The 14,923-nt window shown below is 35.9% G+C and overlaps 1 protein-coding gene and 1 long non-coding RNA gene across 4 annotated transcripts in view; one reads left to right on the forward strand and one right to left on the reverse strand.

Annotated features, from left to right (window-relative positions):
* Positions 1–14,923, reverse strand: part of LOC123315853 (sulfite oxidase, mitochondrial-like) — an 857,507-nt gene that overhangs the window by 660,725 nt on the left and 181,859 nt on the right. The window lies entirely within an intron of this gene.
* On the forward strand, positions 10,457–10,744 carry LOC123315859. Its single transcript, XR_006538006.1, has 2 exons — positions 10,457–10,630; positions 10,688–10,744. It is a non-coding gene; the product is annotated as an uncharacterized LOC123315859 (long non-coding RNA).

Below are 14,923 nucleotides of genomic sequence, written 5' to 3' on the forward strand. Positions count from 1 at the left end.
TGGTCATTGATTATCGCCGTTTAAATGAAAAAACCATTGAGGATAAATATCCGCTCCCGCGAATAGAAGAAATTTTGGATAATTTAGGAAAAAGTTGCTATTTTTCGACACTCGATATGGCAAAAGCCTTTCACCAAATCGAAATGGACGAGGAATCAATAGAAAAAACTGCATTCACCGTGAATAATGGTCACTACGAATATCTTCGTATGCCCTACGGATTGAAAAATGGACCCAGTACATTTCAACGCGTAATGGACAATGTACTTAAAGAATATCTTCATAAGTTTTGTTTCGTTTACATGGATGACATTGTCGTATTTTCAAAATCGTTACAAGAACATATTTGCCATTTGAAATCAATTTTTGAAAAAATTAGAGAATTCAACCTCAAAATTGAACTTGACAAATGTGAATTTTTGAGCAAAAATGTCGAATTCTTAGGACACTTAATAACTCCTGACGGAATATCTCCGAATCCCTCTAAACTGAAAGCTGTTGAAAAGTACCCTATTCCAAGCACAGTGAAGGAAATCAAATCATTTTTAGGATTAATAGGTTATTACAGACGATTCATTCAAAATTTTGCTCACATAGTTTCTCCCATGACCAAATGCCTTAAGAAAGGAGCGAAAATTAAAATTGATGATCCCGACTATGTAAATGCTTTTCAATTATGTAAAGAATTATTGACAAATGCTCCGATATTAGCTTATCCAGATTTTGAAAAAACATTTAAATTAACAACAGATGCTTCAAATGTTGCAATTGGAAGTGTATTATCACAAGACAACCGCCCAGTTGCCTATTATTCAAGAACCCTAAATTCAGCCGAAAAAAATTATTCAACCATAGAAAAAGAACTCCTCTCAATTTTAGATTCAACAAAACATTTTCGACCATACCTCTACGGACAAAATTTCATAATAGAAACTGATCATAATCCCCTTGTTTGGCTTTATAAAATAAAAGAACCTAATTCCAGGCTCATAAGATGGAAATTGAAACTTGATGAATTTGATTTCAACATAATTCATAAAAAAGGAAAAGAAAATAAAGTTGCGGATGCCCTATCACGAATTGAAATCAATAACAGAGAAAATGAAGACTCTTTATTATCAGAAAATGACCTAAATATAGAAGTTTCCTCAATTTTACCTAATATTAATGATCTTCCGGTACTTAGTGATGAAGAACTTGAAAATATTTTGAACCCCCCAGACAATCGTCAAAATAACGATGATCCCAATCATCAACATGAAGCAAATAATAATGATTCTAATGCCACCATTCATTCAACTCAAGAAGACAATGGAAAAGTTATTCCGATCACGGAATCTTCTGTGAATATATATCCGAATAGAATTATTCTAAATATTGGCGAACAATACAATTTAAAATTCACAAAAAATTTTCAGAAAAATACTTACAACATAACAATAAGACAAAATTTCATGGAAAATGATTTTTCAACTTTTTTCAAAGAAATTTTTAGACCGAATGAATCTTACGGAATATTTTTCAGAGATAATAAATTACGACTCCCTTTCATCAGATTTTGCAAAGAATCCTTCAATTACTCCGTGAAACTTTATATAAGCAACACCCTTTTATTAGATGTACCTTGTGAAGAGAATCAAGTCGAAATCATTTCAGAATATCATGATAAAAACCATAATGGTATTTCAGAAACATTTAATCAATTATCGAAAAAATACTATTGGCCAAAAATGAGGAATAAAATCACAGAAATCATAAATAAATGCGAATTATGCCTTAAATCAAAATACGAGAGAAACCCTTATAAATTGAAATTTTCAGGTCCCCTCCTAGCTAAGCGACCTTTCGAAGTAATCCACATTGATACATTTTCTTTTCAAAATTCGAAGTTTTTAACAATAATTGATTTATTTTCAAAATACGCGCAATCATACCTTTTAAAAGACGGCACTGCTTTAACAATTCTCAATAAATTACGTCATTATTTTTCACATCACAATATTCCACAAAAGATTGTTTGTGACGAAGGACGAGAATTTCAGAACAAGACTTTCACAGAGTATTGTAAATTGAACAAAATCAATCTACATTTTACAACAGTGAACAATCCGAGCTCAAATTCTCCAATTGAACGATTCCATTCAACAATTTTGGAAAAACTCAGAATTCTCAAATTGAAAAACCCAAATGAAAATCCAGCTAATCTCATGATTACAGCAACATTAATTTATAATCAATCGATACATTCAGCGACTGGTTATTCACCTTTTCATTTACTTTATGGTCCATACGACAAATTACCAGAATTTGATTTGAATATGACTATTTATGAGCAGTATAACGAAAAACGAAAACAGGAAATTTTGCCATTTTTTGACCATATTTACGAACGAAATAAAAACAAAGCTCAGAAAACATTAAACAAGCTGAACGAAAAGCGAAATGACCCTCCAAATTTAGAGCAAGCAGAAGTTTACGTCGAACGAAACAGACCGAGAAAAACGGATCCACCCTTCGAAAAAATTATTGTTGAACAGCAACAACAAAACAAAATAAGTGGTCTAACTACAAAATCAAGAGAAACAACAGCGCACATACAAAAAGTCAAAAAACTAAGAAAAAACGTTTGTTCTTTTCAGGATACTGCTGATCCTCCTGATTCAGACCCAAACAAACCAGGCCCTTCAGGTCCACGAAATAAAAAGTAATGGATACTTTGAAGAACCTTTGAGTCATGCCAAAATTCTTGATCATTGCCATAATTTTCTTTTCTTCATAAATATTACCAATTTGCAAGACAATTTCGATCAGTTGAACGACAATTTTAATGACCTTCAGAAAGACCAAACATTCGATGAATTACCCCGTCGACTTTTTCACCAATTGAGTTTGAATTTGGATCAAATCGAACAAATCTTACGAAAATTTGTCAATAGAAAAGTTAGAAGAGGTTTGGCTAATTTCATCGGAAAAGGTATTAAATTCATTACAGGTAACCTAGACGATGATGATCTGAAAACTATTAACGAAAATTTAGAAAGCCTTCACAACAGCAAATCTTCCGAAATCGAAAGGATAAATAAATTAACTTCTTTTGCTAATCATTTGTCAAAAAGATATTCAGAAGATTTGGCTCTGCTAAACGAAAATATTATTCATACTAAAGCATTATTCCAGAATATTGAATCTACCGAAGGATTTCGAATCATTGTAGAATACCAAATGCTTCAGTCCCAAGCACTCTTGAACACTTTATTAATGCTAGAAAGGACTATAAGTTTTGCAATGAGAGAAATTCCAAATTTAGAAGTCATTAAAGTTGAAGAACTTTATTCCATCGGGACATATCTTGAAAAAATTTATAAGACACAGCAACTATCACCAATTGATCATGTTCATCTTTTCAAAATAATCGAATATGCAAAAATGTCTGTCATTGGAACGGAGGAAACTATCACATTCCTTCTCAAAATCCCAATTCTCAAACGAGTAATTGCTTCATATTCCCGAATCTACCCTGTACCCAATACCCAAGATATTGCTGTGATCCCGCCAAGGACGTATTCCATCAAAATCAACAACGAGGAATATTGGACCAATGAAATATGCAAATCAACATTGGGAAGTTCGATGGTGCTTTGCCTTCAACAGCCTACCAAGGAAGCATGCATTCTGTCAACCCCAGGTCGATGCCAAACAACACTAGTGAACAACGACTTCAACATCATCCACCCGCTGAAGAATCACCAGCTCCTGACCCTCTTCAAAAAGAACAAAACAGTACTAGAAGACTGCCATGGAATTCTATTCAGGAAATCAATCCAGGGAATCAACCTTCTAAGTTCCACCTGCCGAATTATTATTGAAGAATCCATCTACGATGACACAGTTCCGATTTTCGAAATAACTGCCAAAAACATTTCGAAAATTTCATTGAATTCCACCCACATAATTGAATTTCACCTGAGGCATCTGAAAGAACCAACTTCAATCCTTCAAGAAGCAGAAAGACTTTCAGACCAGCCCATGTACCTACATCCAATAACTCAGGTCATTCACCAGTCTACAAGTGTGATATTGTGCTGTTTCACAATTCTTGGAATCATCTTCGTTAAAAAGAACAAAACAAGGATCTCCGAGTTAATCTACAGTCCAAGGAAAATCATACACGTAGAAATGGAAGACATCACCCAAGGCCACCCAGCAGATAACAGAGACGTTATCTCTTAAGGGGGAAAGTATTACGAGATGCTCCTCGTACTGGAACGCTGACGCCAGCTTCGTCTTCGCGGAAAGTGTTAGTGCGAGAAGAAAGTGATGACTCGGATTCTTCCAGAATCCAAGGTTTCCATGTGAAAAGAGACACATTCTAGTTTAGTTCCATTTTAGAATTCATTCTGTTTGTAACTCCTTTCCGCTCTGTCCAATTATAAAGTCATTTAGTTTTTCGAAATTGTGATTTATAATTGAAAGAATAAAATTCTTTTTAAAAACAGAGTTTGCGGATCGAAAATCATAATTATATACATGTACTACTAGTAAACAGTGGGTGGTAACATGGGCAAGCCGATCATACAAAGCGTATATTTACCAACTGATGTACTTTGGGAACGGGCAATAGGCGATATTACCAAATTGAAGAGAACGAACCATAGACGTCCGATCTCCACAACGTGGCTATGTTCCGGAGGCTGTACCCACCTTCGGAACACAAAGCGGTAACAGGGCCGGCAAGGATCGTACAAAACAGGAGTGCATGATGCACCGTTTCAAGCTCACATACACACCCCCGTATACTAGGAAATCCACGAAGTCATGTACGACGTTTCAAGCTCATACACAAACACGAAGTATCCGAGCGGGAGGGTCAGGATGCTACAATGATGCATTATGCGCCGTTTCAAGCTCACATACACACCCCTGTATACTCGGAAATCTACGAAGTCATGTACGCCGTTTCAAGCTCATACACAACCCCAAAAGATCTCGAGCGGGAGAGAAAGGATAATACAGGGATGCATGATACGCATGATACAACTCCGAAGATCTCAAGCGGAAAAGTAAGGACGTACAGAGATGCAAAATCTACGAAGTCATGTACGCCGTTTCAAGCTCATACACAACCCCAAAAGATCTCGAGCGGGAGAGAAAGGATAATACAGGGATGCATGATACGCATGATACAACTCCGAAGATCTCAAGCGGAAAAGTAAGGACGTCCAGAAATGCATAATGCGCCGTTTCAAGCTCACATACACACCCCTGTACACTCGGAAATCCACGAAGTCATATACGCCGTTTCAAGCTCATATACAACTCCGAAGATCTCAAGCGGTACGGGATAGGGAATAATAAGTGAAGGAGAAGTATTGAACAGTGGTCAATACATCAGTTAACAAGAAAATAAATCATACCTGAAGGTCCTGCCCATGCGGAACACCCCTGATATTATTTACTCAAACGGTCGGTACAGCAGCAGTGGTCAGGATCAGAAGGCGGGTGCGAACACTTTTGCTTCATTGACCTAGTTTCTTAAATCGCTCGAATTTACACCCCACATGGCCTTTTTTTGCCTAATGCGCAATTAACGAATTCCGGGATCCACCATCCCCAACTGTCTTCACATCGAAGACATCGCGATCTAGGGCCATATGGGTTCGCGCGGCCTGCAACCGGCCGGTTCAATTGATTCACTCCGCGGGAATGTTAAAACAATGCACTCAAGAACGAACAAATTTTCATTTTCGTTACTTCCCCCTTCTTCTTCGGCTAGAAAAGAGAAAACGAGTTTTCTCTTTCCGACTATTCTAAAACCAAAAAAAAAAAACAATGAGAAGAAAAGACAATTATTCTATTCTATATTTATTCAGTATCTTCTAAATTTCATGTTGTGGATCCCGAGGCGGTCACCCGGATGAGCTCACACTGGACACCCTGGGACGTCGTGCGGTCTTTCGGAATCTCCTCCTCCTTCTTCTTCCTGGCTGGGCCCATAGGTCATCCACAGTTACTGGAGCGAATCCCGACCAACACACATCGGGAACAGAAGGTGACGGCCGCTCTCCGGCAGGTGCGGCGGTCATGACCTGGGTATTCGCATCTCCAGCAGAGAGGGTATCTCCCCAGCGGGAGATAAACGGAGCATACCTCCTTCTTGTGCTTCAACGGAAACTCCTTCATCTTCTCCGAAACCTCGTCCTCATGCAGCACCAGGATATCGTCGCTCATTTCTCCTGAAATCGGTCCATGCGGAACATCCCTTGTTACGGTGTAATGGGAAACCGGTGGAAATGATGAGATGTTTTATCTTCAGCTTTCTTTAATTGAATTCCCCTATTCATAACAACAATAACAATTTATATCAATTGAGTAAGTTTGCGATTACAGCAAGTGTTGTAATAATAACTATTAATGCAAGGTGTTTGAAATCAATAACAATGATTGGTATTCAGGTAATCAGGTTGATTGCCGAAATCAGATCAATAATACAAAACATCTCTACACCTTCCCTTCCTGAGGAACGATCTTCACTATGGCCACTTATGAAGATCGATCCCTAAGAATGAGAAGATTCTCAACAATTCTGAAATTTAAACTTTTATTCGAAATATCTACTTGAACCCAAAATTACCATAAATTTACATCGGGATAGAATAAGCGAAGATATAAAAGTCTTACTACTAAGTTACATGTTTTCTTACCTACAGGTAGCTACCATCCTACTCTACTGGTAATAATCCTAGGTATAAATGAATGAAAATTATTACAAACTACTATACAGATACACTATCTCATATATCTCTTAATTCTATTTTTGTGCACAGTACTGCGTCTTCCATCTTTGTCGACAATTATGCAATTAGGCCCACTTGCAGAGACAACTGTATAATAGACCTTTCCACCAAGGGTCAAATTTTTGTCTGGTTTCATTCGTTATGAGAACAAGGTCTCCTTCTTCAATGTGCAATTGAGAAGCATCTTTATCATGTAACTCCTTACGCTTTATTTTGGCACTTTCAAGATAATTTCTAGCTCTGTTCTGCGCGAATTGTAACCTAAAACGTATTTCTTGGTCATATGCTTCAATACTATAAAGAGGATCTACCCGATTATCACAGAATATATCCGAGCTAAGGTTAGCCCTTCTTGCAAAAACTAACTCATAAGGTGTATAATTGTGATACGTCATTGGGGTTGTATTGTAACAAAATGTAAAATATTTAGTCCACGTATCCCAGTCAGACTGACTTTCATTGATATACATTTTAATGATATCATTTAAGACCCTATGATTCCTTTCATATCCTCCTATAGTCTGACTGTGATACGCTGTTGAAATTTTGTGTTGTATCTTGAGCAGTTCCGCAAGATTCGAGAAAACTTCATTCTTGTATTCTGTACCCATATCCGTTCTAATTTCTTTCATGGGTCCATATATAAGAATGAAATCCTCTAGGATTGCTTTCGCTACCGTAGGACCTTCTTTATTGGTTATTGGCGATATGACTTCATATTTTGACAATTCGCACTGTATAGTTACCGCATATCGATTTCCTCTCGATGTTTTAGGAAATGGTCCAACGGTATCGATGCATACTATATCGAAAGCATTCTGAGGAGTTGGTGTTATCACGAAGGGTTGATTATGCCTTTTGTTAATTTTATTAATTTGACATTTATGACATTGCCTAGTATATTGAGCAACATCCCTCGACATTCCTTTCCAATAGTAGAACGATTTTAATTTCTTTAGCAACCGCTTTTGTCCACAATGACCACCATACATAGGATCATTGTGATACTTTTCAACTAATTTTAGTCTTTCATCTTTATCAACAATTACTATTCGTGGTTCAAATAAAACTATGCATATGTTTCGTAAAATGTTTTGCCCCACTCTCTTGAATTCATTTATGTTAAATCTCGTAAATATGGGATCATTCACATTCATTCTTAATGTTTTATAATCTCTTTCACCAGCCAACTGATCAAGCTCAGACAATACCTGCTCTAAAGCGAGGTTATCGCCATTAGTGATTGAAATTTTTACATGAGTACTCACTTTTCTCTTATCATATATTAACATATCAATTTCATAATTTTCGAGAGTGCTTTTTCCTATATTTTCAACCTTGAATCTTAAATAGGGCAAGTTCAATGAATCATAATTATTTATTGAATTATAAACTTTTACTTGGTTTGTTATTTGAGCCGCTTCAGCATCTTTTTCGCTTGGTGTATTGTTCGATGACTTCGACCTTGACCTAGTCACCGCAAGAATTTGAGAAGTGTTATGATTAATTTCTTTAAGGTCATCAATGTTTATCCTAGACAATGCGTCTGCACAAACGTTCTGCCTGCCTTTGATATATTCAATTTCAAAGTTGAACTCTTCCAAATCTAATCTCATACGTGTTAATTTAGAACTTGGGTCTTTCATCGAAAACAAATAGACTAACGGTTTATGGTCAGTTTTTATCAAAAATTTTTGTCCATACAAATAGCAACGAAAATGTTTGACAGCCCAATGAATTGCTGTGAGCTCTTTCAGAATCGTCGGTTTATGTGATTCTCCTTTAGTAAAGGCTTTGGATCCGTAAGAAATTGGAAACTCTTGTCCGCATGTTCCCATGTTCCCAATAATTTGAGAAAGAACGGCTCCGCATGCTAAATTTGAGCTATCTGTGGTCAAAATGAATTGTTTGGAAAAATCTGGATATTTCAATATTTGTGGGTTGATGAGAGCTTTTTTTAGTTCAACAAAAGAATCTTGACATGATTTGGACCAGATAAATTCACTACCTTTTCTTGTTAATTGATTTAATGGTTGAGTTATTTCCGCGAAACGAGGAATAAACCTTCTATAATAATTGCAAAACGCAACAAATCTTTTAACTTCATCTGCATTAGTTGGAGTTGGATATTTGTTAATTACCTCGAACTTTGAGTCGTCCGGCAGAATGCCTTTGTCTGTAATTTTGTGGCCTAAAAAAGTTACTTCGTTCCTGAAAAAATTGCATTTTTCTGGATTCAACTTTAAATTGAATTTTCTACAAGTTTCAAAAACTTCTTTCAAGTTTTTCAAATGATGATTCTCAGAGCATCCTATTACAATGAGATCGTCCATGTAGAGGAAAGCTTTTTCTGGGGTTAGACCTGCAAAAGCGATTGTCATCATCCTTTGAAAACTATTAGGACTTACAGATAAACCAAAGGGTAGGCGTGTAAACCTATAGGAACCTGATTCCGTACTGAATGAAGTTATGTCACGGGAGTCTACGTCCAGTTCAATTTGATGAAATCCTGAATATAAATCAATAACAGAAAACCATTTTGCTCGACCTAACTGATCCAAAATGTCGTATATACGTGGAAGAGGAAATTTATCAGCAATTAGTTTTTTATTTACGTTTCGAAAGTCTAAAACAAGCCTTGAGGATTTTTGGCCATTTGGTCCTTTTTTTGGTACTAATAAAATGGGGTTATTGTATTCTGACACTGAAGGTTCTATGATTTTGTGTTGAAGCAACTTTTACACATGATTTTTAATGTCTTCCTTTTGTGCCATTGGTAGCCTATAATTTTTTGTGTATACTGGTTTCGGATCCGATAATTTTAATTTTTGTTTGTGAAAATTATTTACTGTCAAAATATCATCTTTCAATGCAAAAATATCTGAATAATCTTTACATAAACTAATAACTTCTGATCGAATGAAATCCGGCATTTCCTTATTTAGTTGATTCATTAGTTTTTCATGCCTATCATTATGACCAGCATTAATGTTATAGATGTTGAACTTATCTAGACTTATTACTTCTAGCTGAATGTTTTTCAAAATAACACTTTCGAAAGTAGTGTTCATGATTTTTACCAAACCTTCTCCTGGAGACACGACCGTTCGTGCAATGAAAACTCCTGGTAAAGGTTCTTTATTCAACACTAATACACTTTCCGAAATATTTTTAAGAGATGGTATTTGCCTAATTACTTCACAACGTAGTGGTATATGAATTTGGTTTTCCTCAACTCCGCTTAGAATAGGAATCACAAAGTTCTTATTAAAATATCGAAGATTCAACGTCCACCGACCATAATCTAAATTAGCACTATATTTGATAAGAAAATCCCTGCCTAGAATTCCATTTCCCGGAATTGGAAAGTCGTCGCTTACCACGTGAAAATTATGTCCGATAGTTTGATTATTTTTCACCCATATTTCAGTATTAATAACACCCAAAGATTTTGTCAATCCCTCAGTTACACCTTTGATATCAATTATTTTAGAATTATCAACAGAATTTTTGAACAAAATTTTCCCTACTTTTAATATAGAAACATCAGCTCCGGTATCTACCAACAAAGTGACCTTTTCTTGAGTTATCTTAGTTTCAACGGCTACAAAATTCGAAAGAGATAAATCTAGCTGATAAAGCTAGTTCTGTTGTGTTTTCAGGTTATGTTTTCCTATGATTTATTTTGGATGTAAATATTCTGGAATTTTCCAAATGAATTTTAGCCAAACTTTTAGTATTTTAAGCTGTTTTTTTGTGATTTGACGTGGAATATACAGTTGATGCCGTCGGTTTTTAAAGTTTTTACATCTGAATGTCTTATTTATAGTATAGAGGTATTTATTTATACTTTACTGTAAGTGTTTTGTATGACATTTTTATAATGTTTTTAGGCCTGATGAAGCAAACGAGAGTTTGCGAAACGTTGCTGAATATACTTTAAGATCTTTCGAGAGTTTGTCCTTATCCCGCAAAATACAGTTATCAATTTACTAGCTGATAAATATTTATTGCTCTGTCTCCCCCAATCGAACCGGTTGGGGGTCCGATTGGTTTCCCTGGTTTGACAATTCTAAAAATCTGACATTGGCATTGGTTTGTCCGTTACCTCTGCCACTAGGTCTACTATTATTGTCATACCTATTTCCAGCGAATCGATATTGACCTCTCCCGGCATTGAAATTGTGTGAATTTCTGAAACCACGGTATGAATTTTGAAAATTTCTCCCTGAACCACGCCGGTTATTATTGAACGGATGTCTGTTGCGTGAATTATTACTGTTATTCATAAAGAATACGTTTGCAGGCGACGGTTGAGTGTTAACGTTTAAAAATTTTGTCATGATTTCCTGGACAGAGCTGAAATTGCCAGCTTCTATCACTACACGAGCTCTTTCGGTATTTGAATTTTGACTAAGTGCCCTGGAAGTAGTTTGAACTGCATATTTTTCGGCTACTTCATTAGGAACACCCTCACTTATGAAAGCATTTTGTAATTTCTGAGCCAACTGCTCAATCTCTGCTGCATAAGTGGAAGTGTCCTTATGGTTTTGCCTTAAATTCAATAACTTTCACCTTTTAAGACATGTTTCAACTTCCTCGCAATATCATTTAGATCATCTCCGTCAGAAATTAAATTACGCGCCTTTCCGACTAGTCTAGTTTTTACAAAAGACGAGGCCCTATCCTGGTGATCCGCGCTATTCTCCTGAAGGAGTTCTAACGAATCTGAAAAGGATCTCAAATTATCATCATTTCCGTCGAACTGATTTGGAATGATTTTGCTTGCCAAATTGAAAAATTCTGTTGTAGTCATCGCCATGATTTTTTCGTCTTCGTCTTGGGACTCTTGTTCTAACGATAATATATTGATTTGTTCTACACAAGACACTGGAACCTGATATTTAACACCTAAAGTTTGAAAAGAACGAATAACCTTGTCTCGGATATAGTGAAAATCAGTTTTTATTGATTGCCTATCTGTATTATCTAAATATTGCCAAGAACTAGCTACGCTTTTTGTAAACTCGTTGAAGAGAGCTACCAAATTATCTCGAACTTCAACTCTAATTGAATGGCTCTTTGGAACATTTTTCTTTAGTATTCTTTTAGATTGTTTTTTTCAATTCAGTTATTATTATTGAAAGGTTGCCTAATACAGCTTCTCTTTTTTGAGCCTGCATAAAATTTCTATCAACTGTTAATTAAAAATAAACCGCAATTGTCATCATAAATAGTCAAAACGAGCTCACCCTTTGTTCCACGCACACAACAGCACTTAAACTTCACTCACGGAATGTTTTCGTCGCTGCCTCCTATGCCTAGATTGCTGCCACAGACGCTCTTGATGCAGTAGCCTCTCGCCTGAACCTCCTCACCAAATTTTTTTTGTGCATTTTATATGCCTTGAAAATCAAGTTGAGCACCAACACAGCCAAAATCAAATACAACACGATTTTCATGTCCTTTGAGATGTTGTACTCACTCTCTTGTACAATGAAGTTCGAATTGATCGCTCCATTTTCTTTTACCGTCTGGGTGGTGTCCTTGGAATTTGAACTTCCCATTTTAAGTTCTTCGAATTTTTCACTTTGCCATCACTTTGTTCATCCGACTAAACACTTTACGAATATTGGTCAGAATTATTCAACACTGATGTTTTACTAGTATGGCAGGATCGCCATGTAATGGGAAACCGGTGGAAATGATGAGATGTTTTATCTTCAGCTTTCTTTAATTGAATTCCCCTATTCATAACAACAATAACAATTTATATCAATTGAGTAAGTTTGCGATTACAGCAAGTGTTGTAATAATAACTATTAATGCAAGGTGTTTGAAATCAATAACAATGATTGGTATTCAGGTAATCAGGTTGATTGCCGAAATCAGATCAATAATACAAAACATCTCTACAACGGTTCGGAATTCGAATTATTCATTGTAAATTTTATTTTACTGTAAATTTCAAATTTAACCATAAATTACAGATAACTTAACATAATTCAGTATTTCTTCTTTTCATTTGTTTAACAATTCCTAGTTTTCAGTAAAACTCATAGATGTCGACACCTAAAATTCAAATTCTTATTTCTGTTCAATAAACTAATTCCTCATAGTATCATCAACAATATGTGTCAATTTTTTCTATAAGTATGTACAAGTTTTTTTCTCGTGAATCCAGTAATTCAGATGTTCGAGTATCTTTCTTTCTTGTTGAGAACTTGAAAGAAATAAGACGTAGAAGTGGTGAATTCGAAAGAAGTAGTTTGGCGAATAGTAATTTTTGAGAAATTTGTAAAATTTCTAAGATCATATTTCTTTTGGAAGGCGTAATTATATCGATTAAATTCGGATAGCCTGAATCGCCCTTCGGTTACGTCAATCCTCGTAATTCGGGGGTAAGTTAATAATTTTTTTTTCTCATCTGAAGAATTCCTTTTGCTAATAATTTTTGTATTCAATCCCTTAGATTTTTTTTTGTTACCTTTTCGACTCGAGAATATACAGTTTTATTGGGAGAATTCTGGACTGAGCATAGTTCCCATTAGCTAGAGATCTTGGACGTATCAATCGCAATCAAGACCTCATCACGTTGCCTGTGGAGAAGACATCAAGTGTCGGAGCTAGAAGTTAAGTTGAAATCTCGTTCTTTCAAATATTCATGCCTTTCCTATTCTCTTCTTAGTTTCATTAATCGTTGCTGATCATATGCTTCAGTAAGAAATTGTAATTAATGAAACCAGTTTTTGTTTAATCGCAATTGGTTCAGGTAATTTTTTGTTTTTGTTTTTCCAACTGTAGAATTATTGATGGGGAGGCTCACCTAGATCAGTAGAGCACATAGTTACAAGTCATTATTTAGCTTTCAACTTCAACCTGTTTAATTCTATTGTAATGATTTTTAGAATTTTAGTTGACTACTTTGTATCGTTTTAAGTAAACCATTGAATTTCTTGTGAATAAATAGATGTTGTAGAAACTTGAGTTTAGGCCATTCCTAGATTCACTAGAGAGGGAAAAAGAAATCCACCTGAATAATAAAATAACAACTCTGATCTTTCAATTGTTAAGTGAAATTGCTGATTTTATTTGTTAATTTCCATAGAACCTGAAGAGCACGTCTCACCCTGATATTACTTATTCAAACGGTCGGTACAGCAGCAGTGGTCAGGGTCGGAAGGCGGGTGCGAACACTTTTGCTTCATTGATCTAGTTTCTTAAATCGCTCGAATTTACACCCCACATGGCCTTTTTTTGTCTAATTGTCTAATGCGCAATTAACGAATTCCGGGATCCACCATCCCCACCTGTCTTCACATCGAGGACATCTAGGGCCATATGGGTTCGCGCGGCCTGCAACCGGCCAGTTCAATCGATTCACTCCGCGGGAATATCAAAACATTGCACTCAAGAACGAACAAATTTACATTTTCGTTACAGACATACCAGTTTGTCGTCAGTTCTCCACTCTCCACTCTTACCTCTTTCGATGGTAAACTGTATATTAGGGTGGAAGGAATTGAAAACCTAAAGTATTCTATCGTGGTATCCCTCGGGTATTGCTTTTATTGAGTCGTCAACATATAACCAGAAAAACGGGATCATGAATATTTTTTCCGTACTTTAACATTCATGATCCCGTTTTTCTGGTTATATGTTGACGACTCAATAAAAGCAATACCCCGAGGGATACCACGATAAAATACTTTAGGTAGGCAGAAAAACGGGATCATGAATATTTTTTCCGTACTTTAACATTCATGATCCCGTTTTTCTGGCTATATATTGACGACTCAATATCAGCAATACCCGTGGGATACCACGATAGAATACTTGAGGTTTTCAATTCCTTCCACCCTAATATACATTTTACCATCGAAAGATGGTGAAGAGACCATGAAAATAGCGTTCTTGGATGTGGAAGTTCAGAGGACTGAGAGTGGAGAACTGACGACAAACTGGTATGTCAAGCCAACAAATTCAGGCAGAATACTAAATTTTTAGTCAAACAACCCAATCAACCACAAAATGAGCATAATAAGAGCACTATTATACAGAATGGTGAACTTGAGTCATGTTTCCTATCACGATGCCAACCTGAGACGAATAAGGACCATCTTGAGGAA

Source organism: Coccinella septempunctata, chromosome 6 (genome assembly GCF_907165205.1).
Source record: "Coccinella septempunctata chromosome 6, icCocSept1.1, whole genome shotgun sequence".
Lineage (NCBI taxonomy): Eukaryota > Metazoa > Arthropoda > Insecta > Coleoptera > Coccinellidae > Coccinella > Coccinella septempunctata.